The sequence below is a fragment of the Tupaia chinensis genome, unplaced genomic scaffold (genome assembly GCF_000334495.1).
Source record: "Tupaia chinensis unplaced genomic scaffold, TupChi_1.0 Scaffold144682_1, whole genome shotgun sequence".
Classification (NCBI taxonomy): Eukaryota; Metazoa; Chordata; class Mammalia; order Scandentia; family Tupaiidae; genus Tupaia; species Tupaia belangeri.
This window is the reverse complement of record NW_006204543.1, coordinates 3,396,208-3,419,272: the sequence shown is the minus strand read 5'-3', so window position 1 is coordinate 3,419,272 and position 23,065 is coordinate 3,396,208. Positions and strand designations below refer to the sequence as shown.

The 23,065-nt window shown below is 51.2% G+C and overlaps 2 long non-coding RNA genes across 2 annotated transcripts in view; one reads left to right on the top strand and one right to left on the bottom strand.

Moving 5' to 3' along the window:
• Positions 1-3,518: 3,518 nt before the first annotated feature.
• LOC102489902 (uncharacterized) lies at positions 3,519-11,371 on the bottom strand. Its single transcript, XR_003547644.1, has 3 exons — positions 11,336-11,371; positions 9,487-9,603; positions 3,519-3,576 (listed from the first exon to the last, which is right to left on the bottom strand). It is a non-coding gene; the product is annotated as an uncharacterized LOC102489902 (long non-coding RNA).
• Positions 11,372-12,625: 1,254 nt separating this feature from the next.
• The window catches only part of LOC106733741 (uncharacterized), an 18,490-nt gene continuing 8,050 nt past the window's right edge, over positions 12,626-23,065 (top strand). The window contains exons 1-2 of the long non-coding RNA XR_001369659.1: positions 12,626-12,800; positions 16,507-16,736. This is a non-coding gene — a long non-coding RNA (uncharacterized LOC106733741). The remainder of the gene's footprint in view (positions 12,801-16,506; positions 16,737-23,065) is intronic.

The window sequence follows — 23,065 nt, the reverse complement described above, 5'->3', positions numbered from 1 at the left end:
ATACCACCTGCCAGCCCCAAGATCCAGCTGTCTAACCACCATGCCAACAGCTGGGCTGACAACAGAATTTTTTTTTTTAATAATTATTCAATTGTATTTATTTATTCATCTTCTTCAATTTGGCGAGAGAGAAAGCAAGTTGCCAGGTCTGGGACTTGAACCATGGTTGGCCATGTGGGAGTCCAGCACCTTAACCACTATGCCATCTGCCAGCCCCCAACAGAGTAGTTTTTAAGAAATCATATTACAGCCTAATATTTTTAACACTTGAGTTCCCATTCATCTTTGTGAGGCCCTCACTGTCTCTTGACACGGTTACCTCTACCAATCCTCCGTCCCCTTGCCTTTAGTTTTCTTGTCACAGAGCATGTGTGCTTGTCAGAAAGATAGAGAAGGAAAGTGAGATGGCAGCCATGCCGCAATCCCTTCTCCTCCATTCTCCTCTCAGGACATGCGTGTACATGCACCCAACATATTTCCCAAGCTGCCGGGTCTGGGACTTGAACCGTGAGTCAACCACGTGGGATCCAGCCACATTAACCACAATGACACTTGGCTGGCCCCTTATTACTTTTCTTTGGTCTCTTATTTAGTGTGTACTGACAAGTCTGGCTGGATGACTGACTTACGCTTTAGTTTCCAGTGTGTCTAACTAGAAGGTAGAAAGGAGGCTGACAGGCCCGTCTGCTTGATAGCAACACAGAGAGGCGCGGAGCTGGGTAACAGGAGAGAGAAAGATGTGACCCATGCTTTTCCTGCACTCCTGTGGGAGGCAGAGAAAGGAGACCAACCACAGTACTTTCTGATCACTGACGGTTTTGCAAGAATAAATTCTGACAGGCAAGCTGGTAGCTTCTGGGGAAGGAGGACAGCAGACCACATGTTCACATGTGTCTCGCTCTTACTGAAACATCATCCTTATGGCAGATAAGGATGAGCCGGGGAGCCATATCAGGGAGGCCCTGTGAAGTGGCAGGCTCCTGTCACTGGTGACTGCACTGCAGGAAGGAAGCACAGAGAGGCCACTGAAGGGGAGGGAAGCTGGAGCTGCCTCTCATTCCAGGCACGGTCAAGGAGCACTACTGAGATGTGAGTTGTCAGTCTGTGAAGGCCTCTATCTCCTTCCCATCTAACCAGGGCTGCCTGCCATTGTGGTTTTCACCTCACTGTGTGCCAGCCTGTGCCAACTGCCTCAGGGATTAACCAATATCAGGACAGTAGAATGCCTTTTGTGCAGTAGGCCGTGGTCCAGGTGAACAAAGAAAATAAAGATACATGCCCACATCATAGGTATGAATGGGAATCATGACCCTCAGATGGAGAACGGCCAGCAAGTGGAGTAGTGGTTAAAGCACTGGACTTGCATGTGACCAACTGTGGTTCGAGTCCCAGATCCAGCAGCTTGAAACTCATGCCGGCACATGTGCACAGGTGTGCCCAAAATCCTGAGAGGAGACTGGAGGAGGAGGAATTGTGGTATGGTCATCCCCTTAAGGGGTTATTTCTCACTTCCTCTCTGTCTCTCCAGTAAGCACACATGCCTTATAGCAAAAACATCTTAAACAAAAAAATGAAAGAATAGTGAAGGATCAAAATAGTTATGAAAATGTTAAAGATGATATGAGAAGTGACTCTTCCACCGGATAACGAAATCGTATATAAATGATCCTTTATATGGTAGCTAAGAGAATGTGTTATTGAATAAACATCGACAAAAAGAAAATCTAACAGGGGAGCCCACAAACATGACTTTACCTACCTGGACGTCTATAACAGGGACAGAATTCTGAATCAGAAGTAAGTAGCACTGAATGGTTAGCCATGCATAAAGAATTAGATCGGTAGCTCATATCACATATCTGAGAGACAAAATGCAAAACCTTTCCGAGGAAGATAAAAAAGAACATGGAGAGATTCTGGGACCAGCAGATGGTATAATGGTTTTGTTGCTGGACTCCCATGTAGTCAACTGTCGTTCAAGTCCCAGACCCGGCACCCTAAAATTCACACCAGGCACGTGTGTGTGTGTGTGCCTGAAATCCCGAGAGGAGAATGGAGAAGAAGGGACTGCAATGTGGCCATCTTCCTGGGGGAGGGGGGTTAGTGATTTCTTGTTTTCTGTCTGTCTCTCTAGCAAGTGCATGTACCCTATAGCAAAAATATTTCCAAAAAAAGAGTATGAGGAGATCTCAAAACATTTGTGGAAAATGGAAATAAAGTATGAGTTTATTCTGGTGCAAAATTTTTGGAATCCATTAATACCTTTTTCTTTCATTTCTTTTTTTCTTTTTTCTGAGAGAAAAATTTTTTTGTTATAGGGCATGTGCGCTCAGAGACAGAGAAACAGAAAGTGAGAAATCACCCCCCCAGGGGGGATGGCCACACCACAGTCCCGTCTCCTCCATTCTCCTCTTGAGATTTTGGGCATGCACGCACACATGCCAGGCATGAGTTTTAAGTTGCCAGGTCCGGGACTCAAACCACACTTTACTATGTGGGAGTCCAGCAACGTAATCTTACACCACCATCTGGTCCAATATATTTTTCATAATACACATTTTTCATAAATTTATTAATTTAATTCAATGTATTATTATTATTATTTATTTTGACCAGAGAGACAGAGAAAGGGTGAGAAAGCAAACTACCATGTTTGGGACTCGAAATATAACTGGCCATGTGGAAGCCCAGCACCTTAACACTACACCACCTGCTGGCTCCTCATGAATTTTTCGAAGACCCCCTCATATTTATATGACCTTGAAGTAGGAAAGGATATCTGAAATTCAGGAAAAAGTGCATCAATAATAATTTTAAAAAATAGATAAATCCAACTACATTAAAAATTAAAACTTCTGTGCAAAAAATACATACATAAAACCTACAGAGGGTCAGTATATCGCACATATGAAGAACCACAAATCATTGAGAAAAAGACAAGCAATACAAAGAAGTAGTAGTATTTCAACAGAGAATTCACAGCGAAGGAAAATGAAAGTGGCCAACAATAGGGAAAAAATACATGGCTTTGTAAGTAAAGAGAGATATGCAAAAATAAGATACATGATTCACCATCTCATGATCAGCAGACTAAAAACTCGCTGCAATGTGACAGAGACTCTCATACGACCACTTTGAAGAAGAGCTCCTAAACAAAGCTGTATAAACCCTAGCAGTCAACAATTGCTACACTCCTCGCTAAATAGAAACGTTCAGGCAGATGCCTGAGAAAAAGCATAGGTAAGTGTTCATTTCAGCACTGCAGTAGAAAAATACTGGATTCAACCTGAATGTCCATCAACAGGAGAATTAATAAATTAGTAACTAAATTGTTGGTGTCATCAGGCTCAGCATAGATAAATCTTTTAAAACGTTAGCGAAAACAGCAAACTACAGAAGGGTACCTGAGAAACGACTTAGGTCAAGTCGAAAGCTATGCGGCACAGTGCTGTTGTTCAGGACACATTCATGTACTAGGTACGAGTGAAGGGCCCGGAATCCCAGCCAGCAGCTACCATGGCGCAGAGAGGGAAGAGAAGAGATGTGCAGGCTGGTTCATGAGGGCTTCGGCTGTATCTGTAGTATGTTATTTCAATTTAGGAAATAAAATAAAGACGGCCACATATTAGGATTCGACAAGCTGAATGGTAGGTATGTGGAGATTTGTTAAATAATTTTAGGTACTTCTTTTGGCACCTGAGCTAGCTCCCAATTTTAGAAATGATATGAGAAAGAGCTACCGTGGAGGCCAGCCTCAGCCTCAATAACTCTTCTTCAATCCCAGGAACACGTGGTGACGTGGACAGTTGGAACACTTCAAGTCAAAGTGGCCATGCTGCCAGGGAGTGACGGGCAGAACCGGGATCCCGGAGGGGGTTTCATTAGTCTTCTGTCAGGGCCAAATGATCTCGTGCCATGTCCATCGAGCTGTTTGCAGCAAAAATTCGTGTGTCTGGGCCGCAGCTGCCTCCGCTGAGACCAGACTGCAGCCGCTCTCCCAGGGGATGGGATACCTTTGCCGGACCTTCCTCCTCTCACTTGCTATGTTTTCCCTTCTCCCACAATCCTGTCCTTTTACATTTCATTTTGTTTTTAACTTTGCATTATGAAAAATGTCAAACATATTAAAAAGTACAGAGAATGGTAAAATGAACCCTCACATGTCATCACCCAGATTGGACATTATTTTATTTATTTAACTTTATTATTATTTTTTAATTTGCTATAAGGCACGTGCACTCATCAGAGACAGAGAGGGGGAAAGTAGAGAAAGCAAGTCACGATTTCTTGCTTTGTCTCTCTCTCTCTTTCTGGCGAGCGCATGTGCCCTATAGCAAAAACCTCTCCAATAAATAAATAAATAAAATAAAATAAAACTGAATTGAATTGTTGGATACCTAGCTGGTTTTAGAAAGCTGGTTGTTGCTGATGTGGAATAAACGATATGTATAGCTGGTGTCAGAAGAAGAAAATTCACACTTGGTGCCAGAAGTGGCATCAGAAAACACCACACATATATCCATACAATGGAATGCTATTTCTATATGATACACTTTTAAACTTTATTTAATTTGACCAGAGAGGGAACGGAGGGAGGGAGGGGGAGAGAGAGAGGGAGGGGAGGAAGGAGGGAGAGAGAAAGTCACCAGGTCCGGGACTCAAGCCTTGGTCAACCACGTGGGAGTCTACCATCCTTAACCACCATGCCACCTGCTGGTTCCATGTATGATACACATTATAACACGGACAGACCTTGAATCACGCTAAGAATTCAAACATAGCAGACAACATATTGCCTGATTCTGTTTACCTGAAATGTTCTGACTATGCAGTGACAGACAGAAAACAGATTAGTGTATTCCAGAGACTGGGGAGACAGGAAAGGGGAAGGGTTGCTAATGGGTCAGATTTCTTTTGGGGGGAATGAAAATGTTCTGGAACTACACAGTGATGATGGCTGCACAACTCCAAGAACATGCCGGAGACCACTGACTCGTACACTTTAGAAGAGTGAATTTTATGGTATGTGAACCACATCTCAATAAAGCTGATACGTAAGAAAAGATATTTTTAGCTCAAGGGCTGCATAAAAGCAGCCGAGGGTGGGATTCGATCTGCAGGCGTTCGCCAACTCTCATTTTAGATGGCAAAACTGTTTTTGGAAACAAACAGGGAATATGATTGAGCTTTCTACTCTTGACCCAAGCTGCTCAAGCCACAGGCCATGCTGGTCTAATATCTAACCTATTTTCAAAACGTCTCTCAACACACTCATTCCCCTCACCCCAAGGTCCCGTCCTCGCTGTGTCTCCCTCCAGGCTGTTGGTTTCTCCTAGTTCAGCACCACTGAGGGGAGAGGACAAGCAGGAGGAGGTCTACCTCCTGCTGGAGGGAATGTCTACAATGCGAGCAGACCTTTTACTCTACAGGTTCAAGAGCACAAACCCCATGCATTTCACGTAATCATGTAACTAAGTTTGTGGTGGCGAAATGTGTACTGACAATGGTGGGGAGGGTGGCGGTGGTGACCCTGGAGCAGAGTCCTGATGCAGGTAGGAGCAGTCCATGATAGAATGGTCGCCAAACAGGAGATATTTGAGAAGAGCCCATTTTTTGCTGGTAATTTTGCTATTTTCCCTTATTCTTGAGTTGGCCTAGAAAATGAGTCTCTGCCAGGGTCTGAGCAAGTAGGAGTCTATAGTAATATTTAGAGTTCTATTTTGCGATTTTATGGAACTGCTGAAAAGGTCAAGAGCATTTCTTTAAATGTCAGTGGCCTGAGGGTCCAATTACCCAGGGGAGAACATTCTGGGAAGAGGAGCTTTGTGTGTTTGGCAGAATGGCGTGGGAGGAGCTCAGTGAGTAGAAGCCCAGGGATAGCCCCAAGCCCCCAGGCAAGAGGGTCCTGGGCAGAACACTGGAGCAGGGAGGGTTACGCAGGAGCTGTTGTACTTTCTCCTGTGGACAGAGAAGGCCCAGTGGAGTCGCCTTCTCAGAGCCAAACTGGCAGTCTCCCACAGTCCTTCTTCTGGGACTGATTCTGCAATTTCGGGCGGCTGAGGAGCCAGGTGCAAGCAAGAGGGGGAGCAGCCTCCTCCCAACTCCTGGCCTTGGAGCTCAGAGTCCTCCATGCAGATCCTTGGGTCTAACGGCAGAAGTCCAGCATCTGGGGCCATGTATTCAAACCTGAGATAGGGCTTTCCAGGGGACAGATGTCAGGCACTGCGATTTGGATTCAAGATCTTACAAGGAATCGTGTGATTTTTTTGTTGTTGTTGTCGTTTAATAATAGAGAAAGAAGCTATTTTTATGGGAGAGAGCTTGTTAAAATGCACATTCCTAGATCCTGGGCCCCTCTGAATCAGTACCTCAAGAAAAGGGTGTGAGCCCCAAACCCACACTTCAGCAAGGTCCCCAGGTGACTTTGAGGCTGTCCTCTCCAGGGGCCCTGCCTGGAGAACCTTCTGTCCCCTCTGGGTCTCTCTTCAGAAAATGAGGTCTGCTGCAGATCTCACGTAGGCAGCAGGAAAATGGGACTTTCAAATCAGACACTGCAGACCTTGAGCAAGTTACCTAGCCCTGGCTGCCAGCCTCTTACCCAGAGTCATGGAAAAGAATTAATGAAATCATGAACTCCAAGAGCCTAGCCCAGTGCCTGGCCGTGGCAAGGGCCCTTAAACACAGGCTTGCTTACTATCATTAGGCATCAGGGAGGCCCCAGGCCGGACTCCTGGTGCCCGCCATCTGTTCCCATCTTCTCTCTGGGCCAGCATGTGTCCATGGCTTCCATCTCCCAAAGTGCCTGTCCCCATCCCTCCTCAGCCCACAGGCAGCAGCTCAGAGTACTGACCCCACCGAGAGGCAGCAGGCTGCAATGTGCGTGCCAATACCCCACACCCTGTCTGGCTGGCTCCTTCAAGAGGACAGCCTGTGCTGACATACAGGCTGAGCTGGGCACAGACGCAGACTACGGCCCCGTGGGACCATGGGCGCCAGTGCTCCCTGTTGGCCTAAAACGTTTAAAATCTGGAGCTTCCTCTGATGGCTGCACCAGGGTCCAGTACAGAGTGCCCCCAACCCCCCGCTGAGCCACTTTGAGGATGTACTCTGGGCACATGGTCCTTCTCCGAGGCCAATGGCGGGTCTGCGGGCTTTCACTGGGGCCTTGACTTTTCCTGGGGAAACAGGGCTCTCCAGGATTGGCCTGAAAGTTGTGTGTGGGCTTGGGGTGGGGTGGGGTGGAGGTTCTCTCCCTCAGCCTGTAGATAGAAGGTGCTGCCCACCACTCCTCCCCCTCTGCCACTAACAGCTGCTCAGAGACAGGGTCTCGCTGTTGAAAAGGGCGCTCAGAAGACTGTGCCTTCCCGTGGCTCTCCTGGGTTGCCACATGTTGAGTGCCTACTATGTGCCAAGAGCTTACATTCACCATCTCTCTTCACCTGCCCTGCAACCCGGAGGGGGAAATACTACCATCTTTTGCATTTTACAGGTGAGGAAAGAGCCCTCAGCCAGCATAAACAGCGAAACGTAATGCACACCCGGGTGTCTCTGACTCCGAGTCCCAGGGCTTTCTTTGGGCGCTATCCCAATCACTCAGTAACACTCATCAAGATAAGACAGTGACACAAGATGGCGGGTGCAGGGCACCAGGGCCAACATCTGGGGTGACGGCTGAGAACAGTCCTTGAGCCAGGATGACCACCAGGAGCTGTGAGGAAGAGAGGAAACCGTTCAGCTGTGCGGGCCCCTGGCGAACACGGTTGGTGACAGTGACATTCACAAGGCCCTCTGGGGGGCAACCAGATCCTCTTTGTGAGAGCACAGGAGCAGGTACCTCCTGACTCGTCTGTCCTGCCTCCTGGTTGAGTGCTCCCTTCTAGGGACCGGCTTTCCCTCTCTGCCTGTGAGGTTCCCTCGGGGAACAGCCCTTCCGTCCATCACTCCATCCTCAGCCACAGTTAAGTGACTTGGGGTGGAACCTTGATCCAGAAGCTGAGACAACACACTTCTTCCCTGGGATTTCTTCAACTGCTTCCACCTGTGTGCAGAGCTGAACTGGAGAGGGTGAGGACCAGGAGGGCAGACAGGGCTTGCAGTCAGAGCAGCAGAGACTCAGGGTGGAGGCGGCGGAGGATGGTCGTGCCCTGCAGCACCCAAGAGGAGGGTTCAGACAGTCCTGCTTCCCTAAGTTGACGGTTTGACTCTTCTGGTTGGGAAACATTTGCCAGTATCCCTAACCGGCTGACTCCTCAAATGGACATCCTGGCATCACCACATCTACCAATAAAGTTCCTTTCTGTCCCCAAATTAGTACAAACTGGGCTTTGTCCCTTGCCACCAAGAGACCTGGCCATTCCATCCTCATAGCCATCACTACTTCATGTCAGCTTGTTCCAGAAAGTTGGGGGCGATAAAATCAATCAGAAGGGCGCAGGTGCCTGACAGTGACATGGGACCAAGTGTAAGGGAGGTTGGGCCTGGAACAGCTGGCACAGCTCTGGGCTGCAGAGCCCTGGGCAGAAGCCAATCTTCTGGGCCAGGCCGGCTCCTGGCACCCAAAACAGAAGCCAAAGCAGTTGGGTTTAGAGAGGTTGCTCTAAATTTGTCATCACTCCGACGCCTGAGCCAGGCTGATGCCTTTCCTCTGCCCTGGGCAGCCAGGCTGGCTTTCAGGGAATCACATGGAAATCACTCCTGGGATTTTTCAGTGCGGGGTCCACAGCCTGCTCAGGTCCCTCTGGAACCCCTCAGCCAGACATCAGAGCTAACTCGGGTAAGGAAAGGGAGTCGGGGGAGGGATAGAGGAGGAGAGGGCTGAAAGAGGAGGGAGACCATGAACAGCTCCTGCAGAAGAATCCATCTTTATTTCTCTTGTCAGCAGTTCCCAAGTGCTGCCTCCAGCAAACACCAGGGACTTCACTCTCCTTTCAAGAAAGCTTTCTGTCTGGGGACTGTGTAGTGGTGTAGCAGTAAAACGACGGCCTCTGTGAGGCAGGCCCGCATGAGAAGGTTTCCGGTTCAAGTCTGGAGACCTCCCTGAGCACACTGGGCATGTCTGACTGTCTGGGCTGGCTGAGGGTAGATCACGGTGTCAAAATCCTGTCAGAGGTTGTGTCGTCGTCTTTCTCTCATAGAATAAACAGGTAAACTCAAAACGAGAAGGCTTTCTGCTTAGCCAGGAGGGTCAGGAGTGCAGGGTTGAGCTCTGCAAGGCTCTTGAGCAGGGTCCCAACTTCTCCCCAGGGGCTTCCCCATCCAAGGCGAGGACCCTCGAAGATGCCTACTGGATGGAGACAATGAGACCCTGAGACCCTGCAGCTGGCCCTCCTGTCCCAACTGGAAACAGCAGAGGACCTGGCTTAGTGTGCTGCCTGTGAAACAAGGACCAGGCATAACTGAACGGGGCCTGCTCTAGCCCATTCTGTTGCTAATAACAGGAAATACCAGAACCGGATAGTTTACAAAATAGAGGTTCATTCAGCTCACAGTTTGGATGTTCCAGGTCCAGGGGTGTCCTGTGTGTGGGGCGGTGTCTTCTGGCTACACCACAACACGACAGCAGGTGACTGTGGTCCACTCCTGGTGGCTCTCTCCTTCCATCACCTATAAACCCACCGGGTGTCAACCATTAATCAGCCCTTAGTCTTGGGCCAGCAGATGTGTAACAGTTACATCACTCGACTCCCACATGACTGCGGTTCGTCTCGGACCCGGTGGCTTCGCAACTCACACCAGGCACGTGTGTGTGCATGCCCAAGACTCCAGGAGAAGGATGGAGGAGAGGGGACTGCACCATGGCCAAACCCCCGTGGAGTGATTTCTCACTCTCTCCAGCAAGCACACATGCCCTATAGCAAAAATCTCTCAAAAAAAAAAAAAAAAAAAAAAAAACTAGCCCTTAATCCCAACCTCTTCCCACAAGCTAATCTTTCTGACACCATTACTAGATCCATGTCACCTCGTAATCCCGCTGCAATGGCACCACACCTGCACTTGGGGACATATTTGAACTATGGCAGGGCCCAAAGTTGGTGCATTAGGAGTTCCTGTCAGGCACTGAGTAAGGACTGTGCTCTGCCAGCTCCCTCGCACCTGCTGCCCTGCCCCCGGGATCCTCCTGGCTCACAATCAATTCACCCTGCACCATCTCACCGGAGGCCCCAGGTCAGTGGGGAAGACCAAGCAAGCACTGCCATCTCCACTTTCCCAGGAGGTTAAGAACCAGCGGAGGGGCCATCCAGAACCACACAGCACAGCCCCGCACAACTGTGCTCTGCCTGCTGCAGCATGTCCCTCCCCTGTGGCTCTGTCCCCACCTCTGTGCCTCCGCAGCTGGCACAGTCACCTAACCACATGTCACCCACCGAGCATGTCTAGCTTTTGTCCAGGGCTGATGTTTGATCTTACTCGCAGCCTCTTTGGCTATGGTGAGCTGGCAGAGGTCCAGGGCTGTGTCACGTCTCTCTCTTCCACTGTCTGTCGCCCCCACTCCTCACCCTTCCTTCCTCTTGGATACCCTCCCCTGCACTCTGAAAGGTTGGGGGAAGTGTAGGTTGACTGGCAGGATTTGCACATCATGGATGCTGCTAGACCCCACTCCAGCCCCTCTCCCCTTCTGCCCTCAGTCTTCCTAAACACTGCTGAGGGCTCTTCCAGAGAGTCCTAAAACTGGGTAACTGGTGGGTGCTTGGTAGGTAGGGAGAGAAAAGAGGCTATTCATTAAAATTCACATCTAGAGAAACACTAATCAGAAGTCATTTGTAGCTTAATTGGTTTTCAACTTCTACAAGATTCCTCATTAGCCTGGGGGTGGCCTGTGCAGAGCAGCCCAACTGGGAAAGGAAGAATGGGGGGGGGAAGCAGAAGTCCCTTCCTCTGCTCCCCAATTGGGCAATCAGAGATAGCTCTCTCTTCCCCCAGTGACCCAAGCCCTGGCTTTGCAGTCCTCTTCTTCCCTCAACCATTAATCAGCCCTTAGTCTTGGGCCAGCAGATGTGTAACAGTTACATCAGAAAGCCTGCAACTAGAGTCTGAATATCTGTCCCCTCAAAACTTGTATGTTGAAACTTAATGGTGCTAAGGTGGGGCTCTGGTAGGTGAATCATGATGGCGATTGGTGTCCTTAAAAAAAAACCGGCCCTGGGGTCAGCAGCTGGTGTGGTGGCTAAGACAGCTGGCTCCCACATGGCTAACTGCACAGTTTACAGTTCATGTCCTTGACCCAGTGACTTAAAAAACATGCCAGGAGACCAGCAGATGACGTAACTGTTATGTCGCTGAACTCCCACATAGTTGACTGCAGTTCAAGTCCCAGACCCTGCAGCTTAAAACTCACACTGGGCACACATGCACGCGTGCCCACAATCCGGAGAGGAGAATGGGTAAAAAGGGATTGCCGCATGGCCGTCCCCCCAGGGGTGATTTCTCGCTTTCTGTCTCCGAAGCACCCCACCTATAGCAAAAACAAACAAACAAAACACTAAGTAAAAGAAAAGAAACAAATCATGCTGGGTGCATGTGAATGTGTGCCCCATACCCTGAGAGGGGAGAAGGGACTGCTACAAGGCCATTCCCCTGGCGTGATTTCTCACTTTCTGTCTCTCACCAACACAAGTGCCCAATAGCAAAACTAGAAGGAAAAATAAAAAAAGGCCCTAAGGAGCTTGCCCTTTGGGCCACATGAAGGCACAGCCAGAAGATGGCAATCAGCGACCCAGCTGATGGTCCTCACCAGAATTGGGCGAAGCTGGCATCCTGCTCTCGGACTTACAGCCTCCAGAACTGTGCAAAATAAATACCTGCTGTTTAAAAGCCCCTGAGTCTGTGGGAATTCGCTGTAACAGCCCCAACCGACTGAGAGCCCTGCCCTGCCCACCCAGCCATGCACTCCTCCTCCACTTAGCGTCGGCATCTGAGCTGGGGCTTTTTGCAGTACTTGATTGTACTTCCTGGCCTAAGCCCCTTGCTGTTACCTCCATCTTCCTCCCCTCGCCCTCTTCTTTCCTTTTCTCTCCTTTCCTCTCCGTCAATGCCCCTTGGAGCTAAAGGGAACACCAGATCATGGCTGGCACCCAGGGATGCTGAAGCCCCTATTTTTCATGCACATCCAGTTGATAATGCCCAAGTCTGGGACCCATTCCAGCCAGATTGCTGCCTTCCGCCCAGGAGCGGAGGGGGGCTGGCACCCATGTGCTCAGCGACGAGGGCGGGAGGAACTCAGCCCCGAGAGGGAGGGAGGCAGGTCACAACGCCGAGCTCCGAGGGCAACTCCGGGTGAGCCGACCCGCCTGGGCCGGGCAGGCTGACGGGCTGGGACCGTGGGAGGTCAGAGCAGGCCCCAGCAAGCAGGAGGAAGGGTGACACTCTAGCTGAGTGGCCAAGGGCTCCAGAAACAGCTCCCGTCCCTTCCCGGAACCTACCTGCCAGCGCTTCACACGGTTCCAATATGGCTACCACTCAGCGCATGCGGCTGCCTACCCTCAGGTCAAGTGGCGAGACCTAGCCAATCATAATTGTCCATAACCGCATCCACAGCGATTGGCTCTGGCGGGACATGTGACCGGAGCCTGGCCAATCACAAGACCTCTCTGGCTTCTAGTCCGCTGTGTTGCTGGTGGCGGGAATGCTACGCTCTGGGTAATTTTAAAAAGACTGGCGGTTTACTACTTGGCTCAAGGTTTTGAAAGTCAAGGGCCTGTGTAGAAGAGGGTCTTTTTTATTTTATTTTTTTAATTTGCCAAAGGACATTTTTCGACTGCTGGGGAGAGACAGCGGGGAAGCGAGAAAGCTTCCCTACAGGGGTAAGTCAGGCTTCAGTCCCTTCTCCATCTCTCCCCTCTTTCGGGATTTTGAACCTGCACACTCATTGGTTGGGCATGCTGGGTCACAGCTGGCCATGTGAGATCAGCTGCCTTCACCATCATGCCAAAGGTTGGCCCAAGTGAGGGGCTTCTTCTTAGTGAGGTCCCAAGGTGGTGGAGGGTATTACATGGCAGGAGCTTGAGCAGAGCAGAGAGCGTGTCTGCCAGCCTCAGCCCCTCTGCTTATCAGCCTACCAGGACGCCATCAAGGGGAGGCATTCTGCTGACCCAGAGGCTCCACCTCTTAATCCCATAGCCTGACTAGGTTTCCTCTTACTGCACCCGAATTCCAGCACAGGAAGTTTCGGAGGACACAGCGAAACCATAGTACCTGAGACTTTGCATGTGGTCCTGGAGAAAGCAGCTCTCTCTGATCACCCTTGGCTGCTTTGCCTCAGTCCCACAGAGGTGGAGCAGAGAGCTGCAGGCATAGAGAAGGCAAGTCCCAAGCAATAGCGTTGTTTGGAGCTCTAGAGGCCTTAAAGTCAGCTCCCCTCCTACCCTCCCTGACTTCTGGGGCCAATAGAGTCCCTTTCTGGTAAGCCAAGTGAGTTGAATTTCTGTCACTTCAACACAGAGTGTTTGACTGACGTCAGAACCTACTCAGTCAGAGCTGTCCAAGTAGGGGCTGGGTGGCCTCAGGAGGTAGCAGCTCCCCAGGAAGAGCTGGATAACCTTCTGCCAGGGGACACAGAGAAAACCTCTAGATGCAATTGCACCACATAACAGCTGCCATTGGTCGGGTGCCTGGCATTTGACAACCATAACCTCAGTCATCCTCGCGACATCCCTATAGGGAGGAATTTCTCCATTTCGTAGATGAGGAAACAGAGTCTCAGGGAGGTTCATGAGCTTGCCAAGGTGGCACACATCCAGGGTGCAGTGCAAATCTTTTTGGCTCCATAACACATGCTCCTTACGCCCAGAGACTCGAAGGTCCTTTGCCCCTAAGCCTGGAAACCACTGGAGGGGCAAGTGTGGACCTGGTGTCTACAGCTAGCTCCGCAGCTCCTAAATAGGGCAGTCGATAGAGGCATAGTGCCGGGCCCAGGTGAGCAGAGCGGCACATGGTCCCAGCTGGCTCTGGGGACAGGCTGTCTGCAGAAGCACAGGAGTGGAAGAAACCCAGAGGAGGGTAAGGGCCTCATGGGAGGGGGCAGTGAGCCCGAGGACCTGGACCAGGGGCTCTGCACCTTTTTGCATCAGAGATGCCACTAGGAATCTGACAGGATCTGCGTACCTTCTAGAAACTGACGTGCAAAATTACACGATGTTCCACATACCACTTCAGGGGCTGCACAGACCCCTTGGAGCCCCAGCAGCCTCGTTAAAAGCTCCTGGTCAAGAAGCATGAGAAATGCCCAGGAGCCTGCCCCAGACCAAGTAGCACTAGCAAGAAAACCTCAGAAAAGCCAAACCTGGCTTTCCTGATTCTTTTTGTTTCTTAAAAATTTTTTGCCATAGGGCGCATGCGCTCACTCTGGAGAAACAGAGAGAAACAGTGAGAGGGAAAGTGAGAAATTATCCCCCAGGGGAGATGGCCATACCCACATCTGTTTTCCTCCTGGGATTTTGGGCATGCACTCACACATACCCAGCGTGATTTTCAAGTCGCCAGGTCCAGGACTCGAACTGCGGTCAGCCATGTGGGAGTCCAGCACTGTAACCACGACACCGTCTACTGGCCCCTCCTGACTGCTTTAATCAGAGTGTGCAGAGGTTCATGTTTCTTTGTCCCTTTTCCCGAGGACCCTGCCCTGGCATCTTGCTGACCCACAGCTCTCCTACCCCCACCCTGCGGCCTCCCTGACAGACACACAGCCTCTTGTCTATGGTAGCCTGACTGCTGGGACGGGGGGAGGGAGCGGAGCAGAGAGGATCTTGGTTAGTCCTCACTCCACCTCTCCCTCTGTTTCCACACGTCTCTGGAGGAGACTGAGTCTCAGGCTAGCCAACAAAGACACTGGAAGGAATGACTCAGGTGGGCTGGTGAGGCAGGGGGGTGAGTTGCCTGTGAAGCATGGAGTCAGTGGAGGGGATAAGGAGGTGGGAAAGGAGAGCAGAAGGACAGGAGTTTCCTAGAGAAGCTGTGGCCTCAAGCGAGACTCAGACTCGCCATGCAAGAGCAAAATCCAGGGTGCTGCCTGGTGGAGGGAGGGCGGGCCTGCTGAGCCGGGCCTGGAGCTCAGGCCTCTTCTTCAGTCTCCCCAACACCCTCTCCAACAGGCCCTTCCCCTCCCGGGCCTCCCTCTGGAGCCTCACCCTTGCCTGAGGCCCCCTTCCATCAGCTTATCTGTCACCTTGCCCTCCGAGGTGTGACTTATCTGGAGTGCCCAGGCCCTGGAGCCAGGCACTCACAGGCAAGTAGGTGACAGATCCTCTGGAATGTTCAGGGAATGGGAGCCCTGAAGAGGTGTAAGAGCAATGTGAGGCAGTCTGCTCCCCACCTCCGGCTCCTCCCACCTGCCCTTCACCCCGCTGGGCCCCCAAAGCCTCTCCTTTTTCTTGTCAGGTCAGTCTCTCTCCCATCATGGCGTCCCAGGTGAAGTGGGGCAGGTGAGGAGGGAGGGGTCCCCTGACTCACCCGCAGGCACCACCCCTGGCCCCTGCCTGGTAACCTGCGTGGCACATGGTAGCTGGACCTCCTTGAGCAAGTGCCCAGCTGCCATTTATTTATAAGGGAAACCGGTCCCTCCTCGCCTTCCCAGGAGAAGGTCCCCAGCTGCACTGTGACCGTGGCACTGAGGACGGAAGAGCCCCACCAGGCTGGTGGCAAAGCTGTGGCTTTGGATACTCCTCTTTCTGGACCTCAGTTTTCTGCAAGTTGGACTTGGTTGGACTCGATAATCTCTGGTGCTAGTGCCAACAGTCTTTTAGGACAGAATGTGCTATAAGGCATGTGTGCTCACCAGAAAGAGACAGAGAGAGGGAGAGTGAGAAAGCGACTCTCAGGGGGATGGCCATGCCACAGTTCCTTCTCGCATTCACTCACTCACTCATGTGTTCATTTGACAACTATGGACCACCTATTGTGGCTTAATGAGAAACGGCATTTCTTCGCCACCTTTGTGAGGCGTGTAGAGAGCACCTGTAGATACAGGGTGGTGTGAACTCTACACATGGCCATGCGTGTGGGCCAGCAAGGCTCCCCCCCACCCCCGGCCCCACTTCACCCCTTCTTCCGTTCAGCAAAGACACTGCTCCTGGGAGAGACTGTCCTGCCAGGACCAGCCGACGGCTTCCCATGGGGCAGAGATCCAGGACAAGCAGAAATGAGGTCACCCTCAGGCCTGTCCCGGGGAACTGAGGGAGACCTCACACCCAACATCTTCCCTTTGACGTGCAGCAAGCAGATGCAGGTGGGAAGCCTCACTAGACCCCTTTCCAAGGGGCTGACCTGAACCACACTGCTGAGCCTCGCAGCTGCCCCCAGGGCTTTTCCTGACCGGACTCACTGAGCCGAGGAGAACGGAAGCCAGGCCTGGCCGGGCTGACCATCCGGCAGGAGGGTGGGAGCAGTCCCGGACTCACCCAGCACTCTGGCTCACACCCACAGGGCCTCCATTTCTGTGTGCTGGCTTCCTGTCCAGCACCGTGCCTGTCCCCTGTGCCTGCTCCTGGCAACGTCCTCACTCCTTTGCCACAGGTGCAGCCACGGCTCCATGCGGCGTGGGAAACTCGGCACTCACGCAACCAGCAGCACGGCCCTAGCAACGGCAGCCCATGCCGTCCAAGAACTGCTTGGTTATATCAGCTGTCTTCAACGCTCCTCTCTCGCACTCGGTCTCAGGACAGCTGTGTGCAGTGTTCAGAGAAGCATCCTCGTCATCTTCTGGATTGATCATGCCAACTCAAGGGTGGCCTGCAGAGCTCCAGGTAGGGAATGAGGGGCAGTCCCCTGGATGTGTCCCACGGGCAGGCTGTCCCCCTCCAGTTGACGCAGCCCTGAGCCTACCTGCTGAGTACAGCTGGAAGGAGGATTCAGATGCCCACCCCAGGCAATTGCTCCTCGCATGTTCCGCCTCCAGGCTCAGCTGGGGTCCTGTTACTGCTTGGCAAACCTTTAAAAAATAACTTTGTTATTCACCTTACTGAAAAAGTGATAGGAGCACCTTGTAGGAATGTCTGCCATGCCCACTAGGCCCGAAGCTGCATGGCCAGCTATGGGTTCGGGTTCCCAGGTTGGCCTGAAAGCATGCGGGGTGGGTGTGTGGGCACTCTGGATCCTGAGACGCTGGAGGAATGTGGAGAGGGGATTACCCTGTGACCAGACCCTACCAAGGGCACCTCTCTCTGTCTCTCTGGTGCCTGTATATACACCATCATAAAAAATAAAAACAGAAAGAAAGGAAAATCACCCATAATTTTAGCACCCAGAAACAACCAGTGTTTCTGGTGTGTGTGTATATATATATATATATATACGGGCAGTGGGGGCGCTGCTGCGCAACATTAAAGCCGTGTGGGAAGGCTCCGGGCTCACAGCCCACGTCTACCTGGAACAGGGGTGCTCATGATCCTGGCCGACCACGGGACTGGGGGGAGGATTCCACATGAGGACCCTGAGAGCGCCTGTCCCACTCTCCTTCTCTGTCTCCTCCTCTCATTCTTGAAACATTTTTTTTTTAATCAGATTATTTGGTTTATATTAGTTTTCTTTTTTAAAAAAAGTTTATTTATTTATTTATTGCACAGTGAAAGAGACAAAGAGAGCACCCTCCACAAGGTCTGGACACCATAATCACCTCCACCTTCAGCCAGCCCTAGATCATGGGCGGTGTATGCCTGGCCAGCACAGGGAGGTCTCTGGACACAAACCCAGAACCTCCTCATGTGTGTCACCTTTCACTGCTGTGCTGCCATCCGGCCCTATATCAGTTTTCAGCTAAGATGTCCTACATGTTTCTTTACGTCATGGAACATTATTTCCCAATATCATTTCGAATGACTGGATACCATCCTATTGTACAAACCTACTTTGTCAGACTGGCTTATAAATTAGATTGGTATTTCGTAAATAATCAGCCTCTGGAGCCCATCTGCAGTAACAAAAAATCCAGTGTCTCTCTCAGAGACTTCCTCCACCCATAATTGTCCAAGAACACCAAGGATTTCCTGAATCCACAGATGCCTTTGATCACTGTGGCTTCCACAGCCACCCCAAGGTGTCACTGTAGAACCTGGTCCGGCAGTCAGGGCTTCCCCGTCTCCCAGTGCCATAATGTCCTTACTGGTCCAGGTTTCATCATTCGCTGGTAAAAGACCCCACCCATGTGCCAACACGCCCAGCATGGGAGAGTCTTCTGGTCCCGGGCATACAGCCAGACCCTGCCAGCTTCGAAGCCTAACACAGAGCTTACAGCCTGCCTTCGTTCATCATCTGTGGAGCTCATTCAGAATCTTTCAGTCCACCTGAGAAGGTCTAACCCAAGAGACAGGGGCCCCGGGTTTCCCTCTAGGAGCTGTCCTTCCTCTTCCAGGCCCATGCCAGCCGTCTACAGGCTATGGATAAGGCCCCTGCCTGCCAGGGTCTCCTCTCCACTAATCACCACATCTGCATCTCCCATCTCTCCCTCTTTACTAAGTCCTTTCCTTCCCCAGAGAAAACCCTTAGGTTCAGAAAGCAGACAGCAAATACATCTCGCTTCAGCTTTCACACCCTGCCCCTTTCTGACCTGGCTCTCTCTTTACTCTCTGGCTGAACTTCTAAAAAGAACAGTTCAAGGCCAGCAGGTAGGTTGGAGGTTACGGTGCTGGACCCCACAGGGCTGCCTGCATGGTTGAGTCCTGGACCAGCAGCTTGAAAATCAGTCCGGGCGTTAGTGTGTGTGTGCCCAAAATCCAGAGAGGAGACTGGAGGGGAGGGGATTGTGGTGCAACCATTCTCCCCTGCAGGGGTAACTTCTTAGTTGCCCTCTCTTTCTTTCTGTTGTCTTTCTCTGGCAAGTGCACGCACCCTATAACAAAAACTAAAAAAAAAAAAAGAAAGTTCACTGTCATTGTCTTAATTCCTGTGCTCACCCACCCAGGGCACCTAGGCCACCCTCCACTGAGCTCACTGTCTCAGAGGCCTTCACTAACTGGGGTCACCACGTATCCCAATTTTGCAGGAAGAATCCTGGTTCGTCCCGTAGTCCCAGAATTTTCTCTGAGCATCCCAGTTTAAACATCAGATGACGTGAGGCCCCATGGCAGCCATTCTGCATAACCTCCCTGTGATGCTGGACTCCATGGCTACGCCACTCTGGGCCTTTCTCCTGCCCTGTCACTGCCACCACTCGCCTGGTTTCCCACCCCCCTCCCATGCTTCCCCTGGTCTGCATTCCCCGTTCACTCTGCCTGTAAGTGCTGGTCTGTGCGGGCTTCTGTGCCTCTCATTTAGCATTTAATCTCCTTCCGAGTCTCACCCACACCCACAGCGTCAGCTCATCATCCCCGCCTTCACCCTCAATTCAGCACAAATCTAAAGACTTCTGGGAATCGTGGTGGCTTAAATGCAGGTTTACAAATCTACCCTCCCCAAACTTGACAGAAACGAACAAAAAGAAACAAAACTGAGAGAAAAGGCTGCAGCAGGGCTGAAACCATGGTGTGACTCTCCCAAGACACAGAAGAAGACTTAAATAGAGACAGACCTCCCTCTTGGAGAGGAACATGCGGTGACACAATCTATTTTCCCTAAATTCACTTACAACCCTCGCCCAAATACCAACATGGTTTTTTAGCGTGACCAAATCCTTTCAGCCAGATTATGAGCTGGTAAGAAATCTAGGAGCATTCAGGAAGATAAGAGGTCCAGGAGAGACTCCACTTACCCTTTCTTTTTCTTTTAGTTTGTTTTTTGTTTTTTTTTTTTTTTTTAGATAATAGTATGTTATAGTCATTTTTGAAAGAAGGAGTGGTATAAGAACTGGAATAGGTACCAGCAGGTGGCATTGGACTCCCGCATAGTTGACTGTAGTTCAAGTCCCAGACCGGTAGCTTAAAACTCATGCTGGGCACATGTGTGTACATGCTCAAAATCCTAAAAGGAGGATGGAAGAGAAGGGACTGTGGTGTGGCCATCCCCCCGGGGAGTGATTTCTCGCTTTCTGTCTGTCTGTCTCTCTCTGTCTGTCTGGCGAACGCACGCGCCCTATAGCAAAAACCTCTCAAAAAAAAAAAAAAAAGAACAAGAATAGGGAAAATAGTCCATGGAATGGACATAGAATCCAAAAATATATATCTAAATTTTATGTAGAAATTTAGCGTGTTCAAAAGGAAGCATTGCTAACTAATGGAGAAAGATAGATTATGTATGCATATGACAGTTCCTTTATAGAAAGAGAATTTGGGCTGGCCCTATAGCCTGGTAGTTAAGGGAAGTCGGATCTCACAGGACTAGCTGACCACAGTTCAAATCCCAGATCCACCTACTGAAAAAACACACCGGGAGCGCGTGTATGCATGCCCAAACTCCCAACAGGATGGAGATGAAGGAGAAGGGGTGACCACACTCATTGAGGGGATGCTTTCTCACTCTCTCTGGCCAGTGCATGAACCCTCTGTCACCTTAAAAAATAAAGAAAGAAACAAAGAGAGAAAGAAAATGTAAGTATCTTCCTGAGATGGGGAAAAGCTCTTTTGAGGGTGATGTCTAAGTTAGAGTGCATACAAGGACAGGGTGACAGCTTTGCTGCCTCTGCACAGCGCCACGGTACAACATTCGCCACTCTCGTAAAACTGGGAGAGAATGGGTATTTGTTGCAATAACAGATAGAGAAGGGCCTCACCCCAATATAGAAAGTGCTTCTCCAACTCAGTAGGAAAAAAATCAAAACTGAGGGCCAGCTGGTGGCACGGTGGTTAAGGTGGCTGGATCCCACATGGCCAACTGCATGGCTCCAATCCCAGACCCAGCAGCTTGAAAATCATGCTGGATGCAAGTGCGTGTGTGCTCAAAATCCTGCGGGGAATGGAGGAGAAGGGACTGGCGTGGCCATCCCTTCTGCAGGGGGTGCTTTCTCACTTTCCCCCTCTCTCCCTGCCTCTCTCTGATGAGTGTCCTATAGCAAAAACTAGAAACAAAACAACAACAGAAACCTGAACATAAATGGGGAAAAGGGAGGAGAAGAGCTAGGGAGCCATCCCTGCTCCAGCGGCCACCTCAGGGGAAGGCGGAGAGGTAGCAGTCAGCTGGAAGAGCCACGGAACCAGACGTTATCAGACCCTCCCAGGCGACTATAAATACAGCTCCATTAACATCCATAACCTGAAGTTCCTGCTGTTTCTCTTCTTGCACCTCCAGGACCTCTGCCCTTCTCCTCCTCTGCCACAAGTATTTCTGGGAGTTCCAAAAAGGGAGCAGGCATATGCTGAGGCATCACCCTGCCAGCCACCGTCCCATATGGCTCCTCCGAAACCCTGCCTCCTCTGTCCTAGCTCCATGCCTCTGCCGGCAAAGCCAGGAGGAGCAGTCTGCTCACGGCACTCCTATCAGGACCGTGGGCAGCGGCTGCTCCGAGGGTGTCCCCTTCCAGGGTCTCCAAAGCCACCATTGCCTGGGCCCCCCTCGGAGGTGAGGAGGATGGCTTTTTCTATCTTCCGATGTGCAGCCTCCTGTGTAGCCCAGGGCCCAGCCACTTCAAGAGGAAGCCTGTGGGGGCAAGAGCAAGGGCGAAAGCAGACTGTCCCTCAGTAACGGACACTCTAACTAATGACCAGGAGCGATGGCTTAAAGAACACTCATCTGGGTTAGCAAGTGGTGTGGTTGGGGTGCTGGACTCCCACATGGCTGACCATAGATCGAGTCCAGGCCTGTGGCTTGCTTCCTCACTCTCTCTCATGAGTGCACATGCCCCGTAGCAAACTTAAAAACAATAACAATTATACATAAATAAATTAAAAGATAAAAAAAAAAAACACACACACACATTTACTGTCTTCGAGTTCCGGATGTCGGGAGTCCCAAACCAGTCTCACTGGCTGAAGTCAAGGCGTTGCCGGCTGTGCTCGGGGCTGGGCTCTCGGTGAGCCTCTGCTCCTTGACTCTCTCAGGTCCTGGCACTGTGCGAGCATCCCTTGGCCTGTGGCCCCTTCCTCCGTCTTCAAAACCAGCGGCAGAACGGTTCATTGCCCAGGCCACACTCCCTTCCAGTTCTGCCTCCTGTAAGGACAATGGTGACTGCACTGAGTCCACCCAGACCACCCAGGATAGTCTCCCCAACTCGGGATCCCTAACTACATCGGCCAGTTCTGTCGTGTCACCCTTACAGGGCCAGGCGTTGGGACCTGGTTATCTCTGGGGACACTGTGCAGCTCCCGCAGGGAGGAGGTCCCTTCTTATGCTTTGGACCAATCTGCTGAGGTGAAAAGAGCCAGAAGTCAGGGCCAGAGTTCTCATGGAGCCCTCCCCATGAGGGCAGGACCTGCGGGGGACAGGGGGTAGTTGGTGTGAAGGATGCCTGGGAGGAGCCTCAGAGCAGGAGGCAGGTAGAAGACCTTTGTGGGCAGGCCGAGGAGCGATGGCTGGCGAAGCCGTGGGGAGTCGCCACCTCCCTTCCTGACCATGGAGGCTCTTGGAGAATGAGGACAGCAGAGGAGGGGCTGTTGAAGAGGCTAAGGTGAGGTCCTGACCAAAAGGTACTGTCGTCCTTGAAACCATTCCAGCGAATCGGTCCTTTCTTAGGACAGAGTGCCATGTCCTGCTCATCCCCAAGTCCCAGCTCCCAGCCTAGTGCCCGACGTGCAGGGTGCAGACCCTGCGGTCCCAGACAATTCAAGGATCACTTTTCATCAAATAACTCTGGCTTTTCCCCCCTACTTTTTGCTAAAGGCTGCGTGCACTTGCCAGAGAGAGTCAGAGAAAGAGAGAGAGAGGTAGGGGGTAGGGAAAAAGAAAATGAGAAATCACCCCCAGGGGGTGGATTGGGCATGACACAGGCCCTTCTTCTCTTGGGGTTTTCAGTATTTGTGCGCACATACGCATGTGCCTAGCACGATTTTCAAGCTGTTGGGTCCGGGACCTAATTGTGTAACTGGCCATGCAGGATCCAGCTGCCTTAACCTCCATACCACCTGCTGGCCCCAACTTTCTGACTTTGAACTTTAAAATCTATGAGGGCTTTGGGAACCAGCAGTTAGCGTAATGGCTATGTCGCTGGACTCCCAAGTAGTCGACCGCGGTTCACGTCCCGGACCCGGTGGCTTAAAACTCACGCCGGGCG